We start from the raw sequence: 18,546 nt of genomic DNA, 5'->3' as shown, positions 1-18,546 counted from the left end.
AAGAAAGAAAGAAAGAAAGAAAGAAAGAAAGAAAGAAAGAAAGAAAGAAAGAAAGAAAGAAAGAAAGAAAGAAAGAAAGAAAATGAAAAAGAAAGAAAGAGGAAGGAAGGAAGGATGGAAGGAAGGAAGGAAGGAAGGAAGGAAGGAAGGAAGGAAGGAAGGAAGGAAGGAAGGGAGGGAGGGAGGGGAATGTACTACTCGACCTATTAAAGTGAACAGTACAGCTAGTGATCTCCAGTGCTTTAAACAAAGGGATTAACATGAGTGCTTATTTGTATGTTCAGCCTACTTCCAAAGCCAGGCATATTACGTGCCTGGGCATATACTTACCAATCTGATTATGATATCAATCTCAAAATCTTGATCACACACTAAATTGGTGCAACTGTCATGAATATCCTTGGGTGCACTGTTATTCAGCAGTAATTTCAAGTTCAGCAGATCTTTAATTTCAGTACACTGAATACCACAGGGACAGTCCCTTTCAGCTGTGGAGACAGTTCATTCTGTGCAACTGAAACAATCCCAACAGATCGTGTTTGCAACCTTCCTGAAAATTCCCCAATTTGGGGTGCTTGTTTTAGCTACTTGGAAAACCACCCTTGGGAGAAATTCAGGTCTTTTCTGGGTTTTGCTTCAAGGCAGCAGTAGCAGATTAGCCATCTGCATCAGAAAATTGCTGGCCATTGCAGCTAAGGCAGCAGTAACACGGAGGGGGACAGTCTGAAGGAAGAATCTAAATGTGCCTGCAGGGATCTTGAAATATGTGGATCCACTGACTAAAAATCAGTAAAGCATTTGCTATTCACAGTCACTGCCACAGTGGCTTTGCTGGGTTTCACAAGTCGCAGAGGAGGGAGTTATTCTTCACTTGACTCCACTTCTGTCAACTCTGCAGAATCCTGGTTATCCTGCTGCTAAACATCTCATTAGTGACCACCCCAAACACTATGGGGACATCCTCGGTCTGCTGCCCACAATGTATTCATGGAGGAGGACACCTACAGACATACACTAACCTAAAGTACCACACCTGTGGGAACTGAGAAAATACTATCCCAACACAATTTTTTCCTCACCAGAATTCTCCAGCTGGCCGTAAATGAAACGGTATTAATGAAAATGGCCCAGAATAAAAATTCAAAGTCATTATTTTGAACATTTTGATCATTTAGGTTTACTAAGAAATTTGCACAAGTTAATTGGAGGCAGTAAGTTAAATGCAGTTGTCTACTTTTAAATCAAGCCAAGCCTTTTGTTCAGGAAGAATTCACAAATACCTGTAGCACGTACATACCTGCCTTGCAATCCTGATGTTCTCTCCAGTACTGAAATATCTAGCACTCAAAGCAGAAGTAACACAGCAGTTCTGTACTTACTGAAAATTACTGCCTAGGTAGGTTTGTCCGAAGTTTCCCAGTGAAACTACTGACCACCCCATAATCCAAATATGTTTGCATTAAATCCTAAAGCTGTCTTCATTATTAGAAAAAGAAGAAATCTTTCCTTTTTTTTTTGGATAGGAATTAAAGCTTACCTTGCAAACACCAGTGAAGATTTACTATCTAAATTAGTTCCTCCTGTGGTGAACTCCTCAGTGACCTGCCTGTCAATACTAATGAAATCAAGCCATCTTTCCAGTTTTGAGCAGTGGCTTTAAATTCCTAATTGAGTCCTTACGGCCATGTACCATGCCTGACCAGTCAAAGCTCCTATCTCTAATGAATTTAGACCATCTCAAACTTTGAAAAAGGGTGTAGTAGCTACCTCCAAACTTGGTGAAGGCAATAAAATTGAAAAAAATCTAAAATAAATCTGCTTATTTTATCTGCCTGAAACAATTCTTAATATTCCTAACATGAATGTCACAGGTTTTTCAAAGGTAGAATATAGACAACTCATTGAAGACTCCATATCAGAAAGTTAATCCTCCATGGTAAAGCAAAGGAGGAATTTTTACACCTGAGTAATGAAAGTGGGCAGTGAGAACACCCACAGATCAAGAATATTGTCTTAAGCAGACATCTTCTGATTCAGGTAGATTATACTAGTTTCTGCCTTCACTTACTATACCTAAGTATAAACGTAATGTGAGGGCATCTGATTTGCAGTTATTTGGGTCTATTATTGGTACACCCTCCAGTGAAGGATTAATATATCAGAAAATGAAAAGACTCTGTTGGTGATGTAGGTTGTTTGATATACAATGATTTTTAGGAGCTGCCAAACTCCTTATTCCATATGTTGCTATTACAAAAGCATGTATAATGTCAATTAGAGAAAGAAAAGGAGGGTTGTATTCACATCCCGACTTCTAACTGTTATCATTTAAAAGGGCCATGAGGTACCTGTGGGTACACCTCATTCTTTTTCTACCAGTGCATTTAGCAGTTTATTCATCTTGGGGAGAGTTTATTTGTTATTTTGCAGGCTGGACTGCGCTGGAACTTTGCGGGTTGCTGTTCTGAGCAGAGTTTGATTTCCTGCTGTCTCTCTTCATCACCTCTCTCTTTTTGTAGATTCCCCTGCCATTCTCCCGCTTGTATCTCTGAACAGTGGGCAGGCTTTTCATTTTAAAAATTACTCCTGCTGTGAGCTCACTTAACGGGATTGAACATTTCTGATTTTGCTCTTCAGCAGGTCTTTCTGCTTTTGAAGAAAGAGCTCAGGGATAGCCACTGTGTTCTGGCCATTGCAGTTTCACTGCAAAATGAACTTCGTTGACAAGTTTTTTCCCTGCTGCCCCCTTGTCTCATAGGTTTTGAGAAGTGCCGAAGTTTCTGGCAGGCTGGACACGCATTTGTTTTGCCTTTTAATTCTGACTCTCCACCCAAGAGAGCCCCCAGTTCATGGCAGACACCTGCTGGGGCTGGCAGCCAGCAGCACTGGGGCATCACATCAGAGGTCCTGTGCTGTGGAGTCCTTCCAGGCTTAGGACTCCCATGGAGACAATCATGTCACTCATTTTGGGTTTTCCCACCGCAGCACCTAGGTGCTCCCTCTGTGAGGGAGCCTGCTTCTGACAATCCCTGTGGTGGCACTTTCTTCCCAGATGTTGCATTGTAGCCCTGCTGTACAAATGTACTTTGATGCCCCAAAAAACACATGCACTGCTGGTCTTAAGAAGCAGTATCACTTCTCAAATGACAGTTTTTGGTCATTCCTCATTGCATTATAACAGGCAGTGATAGCTGGCAAAACTGCTATTGTTTTCTCTACCTACTGGACTACCACTCAGTGTCATACTGGTGGTAACTACAGCCTGGTAAAGCACCTTAGTCCTCAGAGACTAACTTTTCTTTTGGTCTTTTGGTCCTTCCATCATTCACTGTAAAGTCTAGCATGTTCCATAGTGAATGCCCAGTTGCCCTCCTCACCTTAACGTGCTTACATAGGATAAAGTGTTTTATGTGCTGCATCTCGTGAGAGAAATCTGCCTTGAAGCACAGATATTATTCTTTTACCCCATTTTTTGCTTATTGCATGACAATGTTATTTTCATGGGGGAATTGCAGTGTTCTTTAAAATGCAGAAATGTGAGTTTCCTTTCAGACATTTCATAGTCAGGAACATGCTCCTGGGAAAGCAGAGTTCTCACAGGGAGTGCAAGGCACAGGGAGGACTGTCATTAGTCCAGTTTCAATCCCGGGTATCAAGAGCTCTAACCTGTTATGCCCAGGTCCTGAATAGGAAATTAAAATTATGGAAGCACAATGCCAAGTGGAACACTTTAATTCTCTTAAATATCCTCCTACTGTACCAGTGCACTTCCTTTCTTCAAAAAACAGAAAACTTTTCTAACAATTAGGAAGGTGAATAAAAATCAGAATGTGGAAGGTTAAGGATAACAGAAGTGATCTCTAATAGTAGTTTATCCCTTTTCATCTTCATGGAGTGATGTGTTCCCTCACAATGAAGGTGAGGAATTGTTAATGCCCTCATTTGCATGAACATGGGTGAAATAGCATGGTTAAAGTCCTTTTCCACAGCCATGAGTTCAGGGCTTTCTGAACTATGCTTAAACAATATGGTTTATGGTTTCTTTGTGGGAAGAGAGTTGTCAGCTATGTTACCAAGTACCACAGGGTACAGTGAAAAGAAACAAACTGTGAACTGTGAATTATATGTTACTTGTCACCTCCATGCCATGCAGTTCTTCACCTGATCCATTGGTTTCTGAAAGGTCAAAATTAAGCTGGATGTTTCCACCCCTTTAAACGTAATATTACAAATTTTGCTGTTATTTAAGAGGATCTAGACCTGCTCTCTGCAGGCTTAGGATGCAAAATTACAATATTTTGTCTTTTATATGCCAATTACATTAAAAGTAACATTGGTATAGCCACACTATTTTTGAAACCTTCTTCTAGAAGGTCTCAGGACTACAGACTCAGTTTTCAGGCTTTTACATTACCCAGGAGAAAGCAAGTACAAATGCAGAGGTATGAGTTGTATTAGGGACAAGATTGGAAGAAGAAAAGCCTCCACTCCTCATTGCACTCTCAGCTGCTGACTTTAAGCAGCACCCACACTAAGGGATCACTCCATGAGGCTCCACGGCGTGTGGGAACAAGAAAGATATCTGAGAACACACACTTCAGAGAAAGAGCAAGGAGGGGTTTGGGACCACAAATATAATGAGCTGAGCTCACCTTTGTTACACCAGCACATCTTCCCTGGATCTCAACAGGTTACACAAGTGTAACAGGAAGCTGAGTGTTGCACTTGGCAGATTAGCACTGAAATTTCTTCCTCCAAAAGGAATCTGTAGGAAGTGACAGTTAGAAAAGGTATAAAGCTTATTTTGAAAAGAGAGAGATTTTTTCAAGCTGGGCTAGAGGTTATGACAAACAAGAGTGACAGTGAGATGCAACAGCTATTGAAAGATAAAGATAAACTGAAGATGTGATACAAGAAGATAGATGTACAGTAGAAAGCTGGCTCTTAGCATAGTACCACATGAGGAGGCTAAGAATACTTTACTGCACAATTAAAGTTACAAAGGATAAGGCACAAGTTGCTTAGTGTGCTTCAAACTAAATCTAAAGCTGGTGTCCCTAATCACAAGTGATATAACTCCTCAATGGAAATAAGATTTAGTCGAGTTTTTTAATAGGTCTGCTCTGGAGCATTCTGCTAAAATAAGCACAGAAGAATCAGGTTGTCCTGGTTTTTTCTGAGGTGCTCTTGTCTTTTTACAGAAAAGTGCTCCTTGTCCTTCCTCAAATTGTTATTGTCTGTCATTGGCCATTGCCATTTAAAAAGCAGAGTGTTTCTCTTAAGTGCTTTTTGTTCCCAGAGCACCTTGAACCTAAAAGAAATGGAGGCCTTTAGAAAGCTAATGGAAGTTTCAGGTGCTCAACACCTGGGAAGAGAAGGCTGTGGTTTTCTAGTTTCTCTCAACTCCCCTTTAAGCTATCTTTAATGAAAACATAATGTTGAATTGTTCACACTAATGTACACATACAGCACCCTGGTTCAGCCATGAACCATCTTTTGTTTCTGACATTTGTGACACAGCCCTTTGCTTCTGTTTCAGAAAGCTTAGAGGCAAGACCGAGACTTTCTGTAACAACACAGAAAAGACAGGAATGTTAAAAGCTGTACAACAGATTCAAAATAGACAGTCACCTGACGCCTGTTCCATTCCTGGATTTATGCTGAAATATGGGGGAGAGTGCCTATGCATTTGTTGAATGCATAAATTCTGTGAGACTGTCTGTCAGGTAGGAATCAGTCAGGAAGCCTGGAGCAAGGATACCCATAATTATGCCGTCAAAAGGCTTGCAATAAGCAGCAGAATATTTTATTTGCCATCAATCCTACAAAAAGTCTTTTGTAACATCTGTGTCAGCAGATTCCAGGTCCCAAGAGGTGCCACTTTTTGAAAGCAGCAGAGAACTCAGTACGGGTTTATGGTGTGTTTGCCAAGTGCATTCAGTTATAGGCAGCAGAGGACATTTCAGTTTTGCCTGCATTTGAGGCACTAATTGTTTCTCAAGGTGAGTTGGACTTTTACGTCGGCTGATGCTCATTAATTAATTGATTAATTAATTAGTTGATTTTCATTGTTAGTGACTCCTGTTATCTATTATTTCTGCTTCAATAACAGCTAAACCCTTTGGTCAACCCCCTCTTACCCCAGTGCTCTACAGTGTGCAAAAGCCTAAGTAAAACCACCACCCAGCTGACACAGAAAGCCTGGGAAAGGACATGCTGGTGGGGCACTGCACCACATGGCCATTTCCCCCAGCTAGCAGAGACCCAAGTCAAAACCTTCACGCTGTGGGGATGCTGTAGGTATTGACCAGCTAAGGTTCTTCCCATGAGCTGCAGAACCATGCTGCACCTACATCACCTGTGGATATAAGCTGGCTTGCAACTGATGAGCATGCATTCCTCTGTACATGACATCCTTCTGCATGTCAAGTGGTGGAACTAGCTCAAAGGAAGCCAGTATTTCCAATAAGCCATGCCTCCTGAGGTGCTTTAGCAGAGTGGAGCACTCTAACATAGCCACCATGAAATAGCCAGAAAGTCTCGGTATCAGCACTATTTACTGGAACATTGCTTATGGTGCAGAAGAGTTTGTTGCCCCTTCTTTGTCTGATATTGCAAGGAACATTCACATTAGTAAAAAAGGATCATTCTCTGGCCGTGAGGTCCCCTGGCACAGCATTGCTCTCATCCATATGGCTAAACTCCTTTGCAAAACAGGGGCAAGGTCTGGCCTGCAGTCAGGCAGGTCCTTAGCCTGTGCTTACCCTTGGGTTGTGTCTGAAACCTGGTCGGGGCTTGGGGAGGGGGGGCACTAACTGCCCAAACCCATGTCAGGACCCTTGCTATGCAACTTCCAGTACAGATGATCTCAGGCCAAGACACAGACCCATGCCCTGGCCTGATCTACTAGCGTACACAATGCCATATAATGTCACTTTGTGAACCTTCTGGCTCTGCTGTTCCCATGCATGACAGTAGTTTGAAAAGCTGGACCTTTCAATTTGGTTACTGTAAATTAAAGAATCCCACCTGATCTTGAAGAAGTTGAAAAGATGGTGAAAAGCACAATCTCCTGTTCGCATTCAGAGTACTCATATCTCTCTTAATTTATTTCTCCTGCCTTGATAAACCACTCAGAGGTCAATAGTATCAAATTCAGCTAAATTGTGTCATAAAACGTCTCTTATGACAGTTTGTAGCTACGATGCAATCATCTTAATTTTGTCTCTGATGAATCTGTTTCATTGATCAAGGGTTTGAGTGACTATATCTGTGCCTAAAAAGAGAAAAAAAAACGCGGCCATGCCTTGCTGAAGCTTTTTTCACTGGCTGTTTCATATGGTGCCTGCTCAGTGGAGCTCTGTAAGTGATATGTGAAGCAAAAGATTCTGCTTGTCAGCCTGCTTCACAGATCCACTGAAAATAAACACATCAGACACAGAGCTGAGCTAATGGCACACTTGCTTCTGGTTGCTCATTTTTGTTTCGGGTTAATGTCATGCCCCTGCATGTACCATCTGGAGAAGGGAAAGAAAGATTTAATCAAAAATAAAAATAGCCGGTTTAGGTTTAAGTTTTTCTTTTGTACTATGAAGTGCAGGAAGGGAAAATGAAAGGGTGTCATTTGCTGTGACCGTTGAATAGAATAAGAGCTGTGAATGCCAGCAGGTCTGCTTCTCACCCATGAATCCAGCGCTTCATTTGTTTGGGGGGAAAAAGCTCCGCACACCTTTCCACTGAACCTCAGCAGTGCTTCTTGGTATAAACAATAGCTCATATTGTTGAGGAGGCTTATCGAGAAAGTTATGTCAGTAATGATGGGGATTTTCAGCCGGCGTTCCCTGGGATTTGTGAAGCATTTGCTGCCCATAAGTGTGCTGATAAACTGCTCACTGATTAGAATATTCTATCTGCAGTGCAATCGGGCTCCTGTTTCTCTGACATGTCTCCTCTGTGTCTTAAAAATACCACTAGCACATGAACAGCTTATCACAAGAAGCTATACGAATTCAGAACATGATTCTTTTGCAAGATCATTCAGGTTAGGTGTCAGCATAGACTGAAAAAAACAAGGCGCTGGCAAAAGGTGAACATAACAAGCATATCTCATAATCTTTCAGTGTTATAAGCCTCATTCTCTCATTCCTGCACTTCTTGAATATTTGTAGCCTTCACTGTCCTGGTGTCTGCTTTTGACTGTAGGCTCCTCAGGGCAAGCGTGTCTTTGTGTCAGTAACACAGCCTGCCCACTAATGGCATTCCATGGACAGTTATGAGTGAGCCCGTTACAAGCAGCTGCAAATGCAAATAACAGCCCTAGTCTGGATGCTCTGCTCCGTACCTAGGTGCTTAAAACAAGAAGTGAATCACCTGATTGCTCATCTGAATAATCACACAGGGGACCTGTATGTTTAACGAGTTTAACACAAAACCACTGGCAGTGGTGCAGAAGACCTTCCCATCCTGATGATGTGCCTAACGACAGAAGAGCTATGAGTGACCGCAGCGGTGATTCCTGGATGGAAAACTGCTGTGCCTAAAATAAGCAGCACTGCCTGGCTTCACTTGGACATTGTGGTGGACACTGCCAGGCCCTTGAAAACTTCACGGATCCTTCTCTTAGTAAGCATGGAGAAAGCCAAGGAGAAAAAGGGTGTGCACACCAACACACCCTCGGCACTTGTTGATGTTGTTTTCAGTTGCAAAGATAAAACATTGCCAGTGTTGAAGCCCTCATCTCAGGAGCTAATAGCTGCTTTCTGTTAGGGCTTTCATTTCTTTTTTAAAAGCTCTTTTAAAATTGGTAGTATTTTGCTTTAGAATTGAAGCAGTCATAATATCTTTGTTAAGCAAAGAGCAGTGTCTAGCAACTGAACTTTCCTGTGTTGTCTTAACAGCAAATGTCTTCTTGTACAATTTTAGTTAAAATACATTGAAAACACTAATTTTAACCATACTATGTTTAAAAACTCTGCATTTGCCATGTGTGTGTACACAAAAACAGAGTGGTCCAGCCAGATATCTATGGTTCTATTTTATCTGCTAGATTTGTATTTTATATAATTCATGCAATTTTGGATATATCCAAATTCTCTGGAACCTGGAGGGTAACGACTTACCCACTTCAGAGGACACTGAAGTCCTAACCTGGGTGTGTAGAATAGTCATGGGGTCATACCTTGACTTAGATAACCTCAGTTCAGTTCATTCTTTGACTCTTGCTTCAAGCAGAGAGACCTTGGGGCAGTCCTGGAAGCCATGAAGAGGATTTCCTGTGTCAGACCAGCAGGGAAAGCCACCATGTAGCAGCAAATTCCGGAGCAGATTCCCTTCTCTTCCTGGCCCCCATGCAGAGCCGTGATGAGTGATCTGCCCTACCTTCCTTCTCCAGCCAGTGATATGAGGAACCCACAGAGGAAGAGATACCCTGATATGAGGGGCCCACAAAACAGAGGAAGAGATACCTTTTTTTTTTTTTTCCCCTCAGTATAAGCTAAAATTCCTTCAGTATTTTTTTTTCCTCAGGCCACTCAGGACAAAGATTAAGGGCCTGTGCCACCGCTATGTATATGTCCATTAAAGTACTTGTGCAGGAAAAACATTTATCGTGATGTCTCAAAAACACTTTTCCGATTATTGGTTCTGGTTTTGAAACACTTTTAAATAGGCTCTGCTTTAGTGTCATGAAGATAAAAACCTTTGAAGAAGTTTTTTTTCTGTGAAAAGTTTGTTTCAATTCAGCCTAGGAAACCTGAGAGCTTCATGTATTTATTAATAGCGAGCATCCATAGCCACAGCAGAGCCATCGTGAACAACAGCATCGATATACCCTAAAGCAATTGAGTTCAGCCAAAGTGACATGGGGGAGGACAAGTCATCTCTGACTGATATGGAGACTTCTTTTGAGGGAATAAAACTAAGATGCCTTGACTGCACAAGGAACTTTATGCACTCAGATTACCTCCCTCTGTTAAACCTTCTCACCTACTCAGTGGCGATGAGAAGCCGTCAGGTTGTTCTCTCTGCTCTCTTCTCATCTTGCCTGAGGGTGGGAACTTCTGCTCAGAGTTGGGGTGGCCCCGGTACAAGACTCCAAACCACCAAACCCTTTCTTCTTCTCTTTGTTTTTAGTTGTAAGATCGAGGACATCTTTCCATTAATAAGTTACCTCTGCATTTGAACAAAAAAAATCCTTTTGTTTTCCAGAAAGCAGAGGTCTAGTTCCACACAAGCATTGAAATGCTGCTTCCAAAACTCAGGTCTTTGTAAGCACCATTCCCTTTACGCCGGAAGCACCTGAAGGCTGTAGCTTCTGTGTTTTGAACAGCATCTTTTTCTAGTTCATTATCTGACTCTGCCTCTTCCCAGGGAAGCTTCTCTCCCAGCCCTGGTGAGCAGCTCACCTCCATCTCAGACAGGGGGGCAGTGGGGACACCCAGACTAGGGGCTGCTCTTTTCTGTAGGGTTTGCCATAACAGAGGTTCTCAGGGGTGCTTTTTCTACCAGCACCAGCACCCCTTTTCAGGGATTCAGCCAGGATGTTGCCTTCGCTCACCTGTACCAGCAGGGATTAACCCATCACACTGCCTGACAGCCCTCAGGCTGCCCCAACCACAGGCGGTTTGGACGGTCTCCCAGGCTGGGTTTGGACTAACTCTGCTCTGGGCAAATTTTTCTCTGCACAGAATCATCAAATACTTTTTGGAAATGGGAGAGGGAAAGGCAGCACTTGATGCTCTATTGGTGTGCTTCAGCTCTGCTTTGAAAGCAGAAAAGATGTAGCCTGAGGTCCCAGTTATTTGTGGAGTATTTAATAGTCATTGTCCAAGAAGAGCTTGGGAACAAGCTACCCAGACCATCCTGCTATTCAGAAGCTTGAATGTGGCTTTCATGAACAAGGGAGACTCAACAGCCTGCCTCCTGAAAGGAAGAGCCTTCCTGAATGCTCAGGTCCAAGGGAGGAACAGGATTTAGACATGTGCAGTATTTGCCAGCGTGTGCTGTTGACTATCTTCATCTTCTCAGAGCAAAGCAGCTCCTTGGAACTCCCTCTCAAGGCAAGTACTTCTCTGCATGTGCTGTACAGGGAGTCTAACGCAGATGTTGAGGATGCTACAAGGTGACGAGGAACAAGGCTGTGATCCCCAAGCACACTTTTTGGCACCAGAAGTACTTCCAGTATTTTGAAAGCTTGTCAATGTTATGTCCGTTTTCACAGTTTTCTCAACTTCAGTAACTGCTGGATGACATTATTATATCTCATTTTTCCTGTCTATATGAGAAGGTGATAAGTTCTAGGCCCACATGACCATCAGTATATATTGCTGGATTAATATTCATGCAATACCCATTCAACGAAACAGTTATCTGAGCGCTGCAACATTACCATTCACACAGCAATCATTTTTAAAAGAATAGAGGGCTTTTAGCTTGAATCTCATTGAATCAAAATTACTTATCTGCAAAAATAGACACTATGTTTCAGAAAATGTAATTGCAATTGCAAAACTATTTACAAAAAATTAGAACTGGGTTTATTTTTCACAATGACTACATGACTTCAGCTCTTGTTTTGTGAATTGCTGGCAAATAACGTAGAAGTTTTTCACCTCAATGTAATTCACTGCTGGAATTTGTCGTATAATTTAAACATACATTCTTGATTTATAGTTTTTTCAAGAGAAATTTACAGCAGCATTCAACATTCTTTGTTGAGCTGTTGGTTAATATTGATTGATAGCACATATCAGATGATAGTTTTCTGTTCCCTGATTAGATGACATTCTTATAGTAAGAGTTTTCCAATGCCAACTCTAATGTTTTTTAATTCCAAAATTACTTTTGATGAGAATTCTCTTGTAATCATTCAAAATGTCACTTGTTTCACCTACCACTCTCACTAGCTAATATATATCATATATATCATAGAGTGTTCAAACAAGGAAAATAAAAAGGGAGAAGGCACATCCGAAAGAAATGGTGGTGGAATTTGATTAATTTTTTCGCCTCTACTAACAAAACCAACAGTTTATTCACATCGTTGTACGCACGAATAAAGTTTCAGAATTCTGGATTTAATAAGTCTCAAAAAATGCCTACATGGAGAAGAACAATTTCCTTTTTAACTCTTTAAGAAAGGGGTGTTTATAAGGGGAGTTATTCAAGAGTGTAAAGTTCATATAAACCAGACCTACTAGTTTTCACCCAAGAGGGCAGAGGGTCGGGTGTGACGAGTGCCTGTATTTTAAATGCCTGATCAAACCCTAAAGTGGGAGAGGGAGGGAATTCTGGCTCTGGTCTGGACATAGCTGAAATACCAGTAAAACGAGGGCATTTGCAAAGTTCTAGTCGAACTTGGCACTAATCGCCTGCGAGATGCTGATGCGAGTGCGAGCTGATGCGAAGTGAAATGTCTTGCAAACCAGCCCTGTAAAAAAAAACAAAAACCAACAAAACAAACCGGCTTCCTAAATCCCAATGGGATCCCACCTGAACCTCTTCCCCCAAACCTCTCCCCAGCGCCGGAGGGGGAGCACGGACGCGCTAGCTTCCCCGGCCAGGATTGGGAAGGCAGCTGGGTTTCACGGGGTTGAGGCCTGCCGCGTTATAGCGGCACAATGTCTCATTTACGGGTTTTTTTTTTACTTTATTGGGGTTTTTCCCCCCCACCCCTTTCCCGAGGTACCGCAGGCCGGGCCGGGCCGGGCGCGCAGCGCCCCCTGGCGCCCAAGCGGCCCCGCCGCGCTCCCTCCCGCCGGCGGCGGCTGTGTTCGGGGCGCCCGCAGGGCTGAGGGACAGCGCGCCGCCGCCTGCCTTTGTCCTGACAAACGCCCCTTCCCCGCAGGCGGGTGAGGAGGGCTGAGCTCCCACAGCCTCAGCCGAGGTGTCTCGGCTCCTCTGGGCTTTTCTTCTATCGCGCAGGAACAAATTGTCTCGGATTTTTTTTTAGGCCTCGCAGTTTTGCTCGCGTCGCTGCTTCTGCTGTCTGGTAACGAGGGGGGTTCCAACTGCCAGCTGTGCACCGTCCCACAGCCATCTCTTCTCCATGTGAGCCTCATATGGCCATCATAAACTTGCCTCCAAAAGGTGATTTCATAACTAACCAGGTTTGCATGTTTGCCGGACCGGAAGGTATTTTTAAATACACAGAGTCTTTACAAACAGAGTGGAGATGGTTTTAGTAAACTGTGGTCCCATCATGCAACCTAAGAACCTGATCATATTGAGTCCTGAGCAGCTCATCCCACCTCTGAAGCTGGGATGGAAACAGATTCATAGAATCATAGAACAGTTAGAGTTGGAAGGGACCTTAGAGATCACTGAGTTCCAACCCCCTGCCATGGGCAGGGACACCTCCCACCAGACCAGGTTGCCTAAATGATGCCCATCCGGCCTGGTCTTGAACACTTCCAGGGATGGGGCATCCACAGCTTCTCTGGGCAACCTGTTCCAATGCCTCACCACCCTCACAGTAAAGAATTTCTTTCTAGTAATTAATCTAAATCTCCCCTCTTTAAATTTAAAACCATTACCCTTCCTCCTATCGCTCCACTCCCTGATAGAGTCCCTCCCCATCTCTCCTGTAGGCCTGCCTCCGGCACTGAAGATTCAGGGCTGATGAGGGCTGTGAAGCTGCAGAAGGCAGCACCACCCTGCAGAATTGTTGTGGTTTTTGACCATTTTTTACCCTCTATGCAGAGCATTGCAATCCCCATTGCTACAGGCAGCATTTGGTGTGGACCAGACTGTCAGAGGGTGGCTTCTGCAGTGACAGTCACCTGGAAAATCACCTTTCAGGCATAGGAGCCCTGTCACAGAAACACAACACCATTTCTCCTCAGAGCTGGAGATGAGCCTGCCCAAGTCCAGATGCTGGACTTTGTCAGCTAATGATGCTAGGCTGAGAGTGGGGCATCAAAAAGCGAAGTGTGGGAGGAAAGCAGCCTGTGAAAGGGCAGTCATTTGTTGGTCAATCAGGCAGATGAGAAGAGGGAGACAAAAGACTGCTGCAGGTTACTGAGTAGGCAGATGTTTCACATATTATTTGTACAGCTGAACCATTGATTTGCTGCTGCTGTTGTTTTTTTTCCCCCTAAATTAATGTTTCTTTCCTCCTCCTCTTAAAATCGGTTTTGTTTCAAACACAGGCTCAACATTCGCAAAGGGGGAAGCATAGTTTCTCAAGGGACACCAAAGAAGTTACTTCTTGTTCCCAGTGTCAGAATTTGGATGTGAGGCTAAGGAAAATTTTAACTTTTTGAGGCCAGCCTTCCACTGCTGCTGCATGGGTTAGCCTTGTCAATCAGCAAGGTCATCCTCCTAGAGGATGGACTTCTGTGGCAGATCCCTCTGAAAGGCCTGATGAGCTGTAGAAAAATTGCCAATATCCAAGGACATCCGTGTGCTATGCTAGAAGCCATATGCTGTGATTGTCTCCATGCAACAGTTCGCTGCCCCTTTATAGCCCTTTGTGCTTAAGAAACCTGTTGTCAGGGGCTTCCTTTCTCAACAGTCCTGAGCTTTCTGCCAAAGTTGTCCTTGTTCTTGACTCTAGGCCATGGCTTTTTGCCCACCTAGCAAACTTCTTAAACAGCTCCTGATTTTCAGACATTTTTTCCTGTCTTGTATCTACCGTCTGGTCAAATTCTCTTAATATTCCTTAATGATGAGAAGTTCAGTTCTGTGAAGCTCCAAATATAAATATTACTAGCCTGGAGTGTCCTTTGTTTGTTCATAATGAATGTAACCAGACCCTATAAGCCTTAGGCCATCAACAACTTGTAGTTCTAAAATTAACCTATTCTTATGAGTTAGAATGAGTCTTCAAATAGATAGCTGTCAAGTGCAATCTCCTTTTGTGGAGAGAAAAAAAAAAAGGGAAAAAAAATATAAAAATATTTAAATCTCTGTAACTCATAATGTTTTACTACCAGCTGCATGAGATTTCCAAACTTAAGTTCCCTATAATAATGCAATTTTCACTCTACAGTGCAGACACTTTAGGTGTAGTTCATCCTACTTTCTGTTTTGATTCAGTGTTTTGTAGCAGACATCATCTCTTCTTTCCCCCTCGCTCTGCCAGCATCCCTTCTGGAGTTTATCGTTTGCATGTTTTCACACTCCTACAGCTACTGATCACTTTGAAGGGGGTAGTGCAGGGTGCCATCCCTCCCCCTCAGTCCTACCTACAAGAACCATACCCTGGGATTAGAAGATTTCACTCACGTGAATCACCCTGTTAATGATCTGCAATGACAGTTACATCAACCCTCCTCTCATCAACGAGAATTTCCAGGTCCTTTGCACAATAACTATCCAGCTCGCATTAAGGCATGAGCTATTCAATTTCTTCCCTTCCCAGCCAGCTCCCGCACTGTTCAATACAAACGTGACTTCCTGAGTCTGAACTACATTTTCCTTCCTAGTATTCTTCATCTTTCACACCCTCCTCGTTGCTTCCCTGATTAGACTATCCCTTTCCCCTTTCTTGCTATATTTTCTTGTCCGGTGGGGAAAGTAGCCCTGCAGCCCTGAGGCACGATAGCTGCTGAGGGAGAGCAGATCTATAGCTGGCAGGGAAGAGTTGCCCATATCCCCACGTGCAGATTTTGGGAGGTTACCCGACAGCACAGCTAGTGAAGACTCCTGTTTGTTCAGCACAAGGCGAAGCTGATAGCTGTGTTTTCCTGCTGAGGCTGAACGCTGTGCATGGCACATGTGGAACCCTGAGCCACTCCACTGAGAGTAAAGCAGCGTGCAGTGTGGCTCTCTATAGCCTCAGGAGAGGCTCCAGTCCCAGAGGTCAGACTCCTTCCTTTTGTTAGGCAGTGCATGGGAAGAAAGGGAATGTCTCAGTCAGCTGCAGCGTCGTCGTGCCCCAGGACCCTGAGTCCTGCTCTGCCACGCCGGGCTGTCAGGAGCTCCCTCTGAGACCACCGACACCAGCTCTCTGCTCTACTTCCAGGCTTTGCAGTCTCTGCTCAGGAGACCCACGGGGGAATTAATGCCATTCCTAACACAACACTGCCCAGGGCTAGGCAGCTTCTTGCAACGTGATGCAAAATTATCAATTTGCAAATATACATTCAACTATAAACCGCCTGTGGTTAGAGGGGTCCCCCGAGAAACTGTGGGAGGTGTGTAATGCCTTATATCCTGCATAAGCAGGAGATGGGGGAGCTTGTAGGGAGCCTCCAGGCAGCCGTGTAGAGAGGGATCAGGGACTCATCATGAGAAAGGAAAGATGGTGGGAAGACCATGGGATTCAGTCCACCAGCCCCCTTTTGGGAGAAAAGGGCTTTCCTTTCCTCCCCTGTTTGCCACCTCTGCTGCTCCCTGTGCAGAAGAGAAAAGGAAGACTGCCTCCTGACCAGGGGCACATCAAACCAAAGGCAGTTGAATCTTCCAGCTGGTGGATCCCAAGTGAGTGAGTGACATTCAGCCTGAGCAGCACAAGCAGAGCAAGAATCAACATGGCAGATGACAAACTCAGTGTCTCTACACACAGCTTCTGCGCTACTGTGGTAAACAGGGTCCATTTGGCTTCCTAGAAATCTGAGTCCTTCTGAGATCCACAGAAAATGGTGTTTTGGAGGTTCCCAGGTAGGCTATTTTGCCCTCAAAAAGGCAATTCTTCAAAGTGATATCTATGTCTATTTCCTTGGCCATCTATTTTGGCCTTTAGTAGCTGGTACTCTATAGATAGGGTATGACCAACACACAGCCAACGCCAGAGGGGCTTTACTGCTTCAGCTGCAGTGGTGGCAGCAGAGTCTTGGATTGAATTTGACACTTTGGATCCTCAATACAGTTTATTCTATTTACAGAAACTTCGAAACTTCCTTGAACTATTCAGTGGTATTTTAAAGTTTAGTTTAAAAGTTTATTTTAGACTCAATTGGAAATATTTCAGCATGCAGGAAAAAGAAATTCAGAATTCGTTCCATTTTCCCTGTCCTGGCTGTAAATCAGCTCTTCCGCAGTGGGATTTTTAGAGCCTTATTACTTTGCACTCCAACAGGTCCCCAACTTCACATTTACATTTTTCATTTCTTTAAATAGATGTCTATTTGCCTTTAATTAGCTTCACTGAAAGACTGGAATCTTCTGTGAATGTACACAAGCAATGATATCTAGTAACCCCTCAGAAATCTCCAAGAGAAATGAGCAAAGAGGCCAATTTGGATAATCCAACCTGGATTTAAGGCCATGATGAATGAATGCACTTGGCAGTATAGTAAATCCTCCAGCCTACCATCAAATTGTTTTGTATCCTATGATGGTTTTAGTTTCTGACATTCTGGGTGACCAGAAGCTTGTTATTACGAGATATCTTCATTTGGTGCAGGTGTCAATGCTTCTTGAAAGCTTCCCAGTGAAGCAAATGGAGGCCCCAGCTTTTTCTACAGGCAGTTTTATTTATTTAGCTGTCATTTTCTGTGGTTTCTGCCTTGGAAGAGCTGAGACGGCTTCAGCAGTTGATGACTCCTAAGATATCTGAATGGATGAAAGCATGGCTTTGTATCAACAGAGACTGAGAGCTGGGACTCCTGAGTTCCACTGCTTCCTGATGGAGGCGAAGGATAGGGGTCAAACAATGAATCAACATTACGCTTTATTTTGACATCTGACAACAGTCTGGATCTGTTGATCTGAGTGACTTTGTAGCTAGTCACCTTCCCTTTCTGGGTATCAGATAACGGCAATAATCAAGAAAATTCAGAGGACGTGTTAATTAGGACCAACTCGTCTTCCAGCAAAGTAGCATCTTATGACTTCTGTTTTGGATGCCAAATTCTGCCCCACATCTTCATGAGATGCAGCAGCTCTCAGGATGGTCCACATAAGCATTTGGATTTCACATCGCTTTCAGAAGTTGGCTGTTAACAGGCTACTCTCACACGTAAGTGTGGAGCTGTTTGTTACTGCCCTGCTGCAGGACTAAAGCTTTAAATAATCAATGTACAAAAAACACACATATCTTTGGGTATATGCAAAATAAATATAGAAAATATCTGACATTTTCACAGTAATAGGATGTATGTGAATATCACACCACAATAAGATGACTACTGCTAGTTAAAACATGCATTTTTCCCCATAATATTATCCCAGTATTGGATAATTCATTTTAAGAGAAAAATATGTCAAGTGAATTTGGATATGTTGGAAATTTGCATTTGAGCACCATTCTACATAAAAGTCCTTCCAAAGCCCTTGAATATAAATGAATCTAAGTTATTTCCATAACACGTTGAACCATTATGCCAATGAATGAAAAGCTCCTCCTAATGCTGTCAATTTATGTTCCAGTTTGTGTAACAGGAGAGTAATCATATTGCAAAGTTTCTGAATCGGGAATACTCACATACACAGTGCTGTATGTTAGCCTAGTTTAAAATGGATTTTACTTATTCTTGTGCTGAAAAAACTGCAGCTCGCTGTAAATATTTCTGCAATGATGGAGAATTTCTGTTAACCACTTTATGATCAGTCACATAAGATTCGGAAGATAGACTATTCCTAATTTTTTCATCCAAACCAATA

This window comes from Calidris pugnax, unplaced genomic scaffold (genome assembly GCF_001431845.1).
Source record: "Calidris pugnax isolate Ruff unplaced genomic scaffold, ASM143184v1 scaffold44, whole genome shotgun sequence".
In the NCBI taxonomy this organism is placed as follows: domain Eukaryota; kingdom Metazoa; phylum Chordata; class Aves; order Charadriiformes; family Scolopacidae; genus Calidris; species Calidris pugnax.
The sequence above is the reverse complement of the archived record's forward strand: the minus strand, read 5'-3'. Positions refer to the sequence as shown.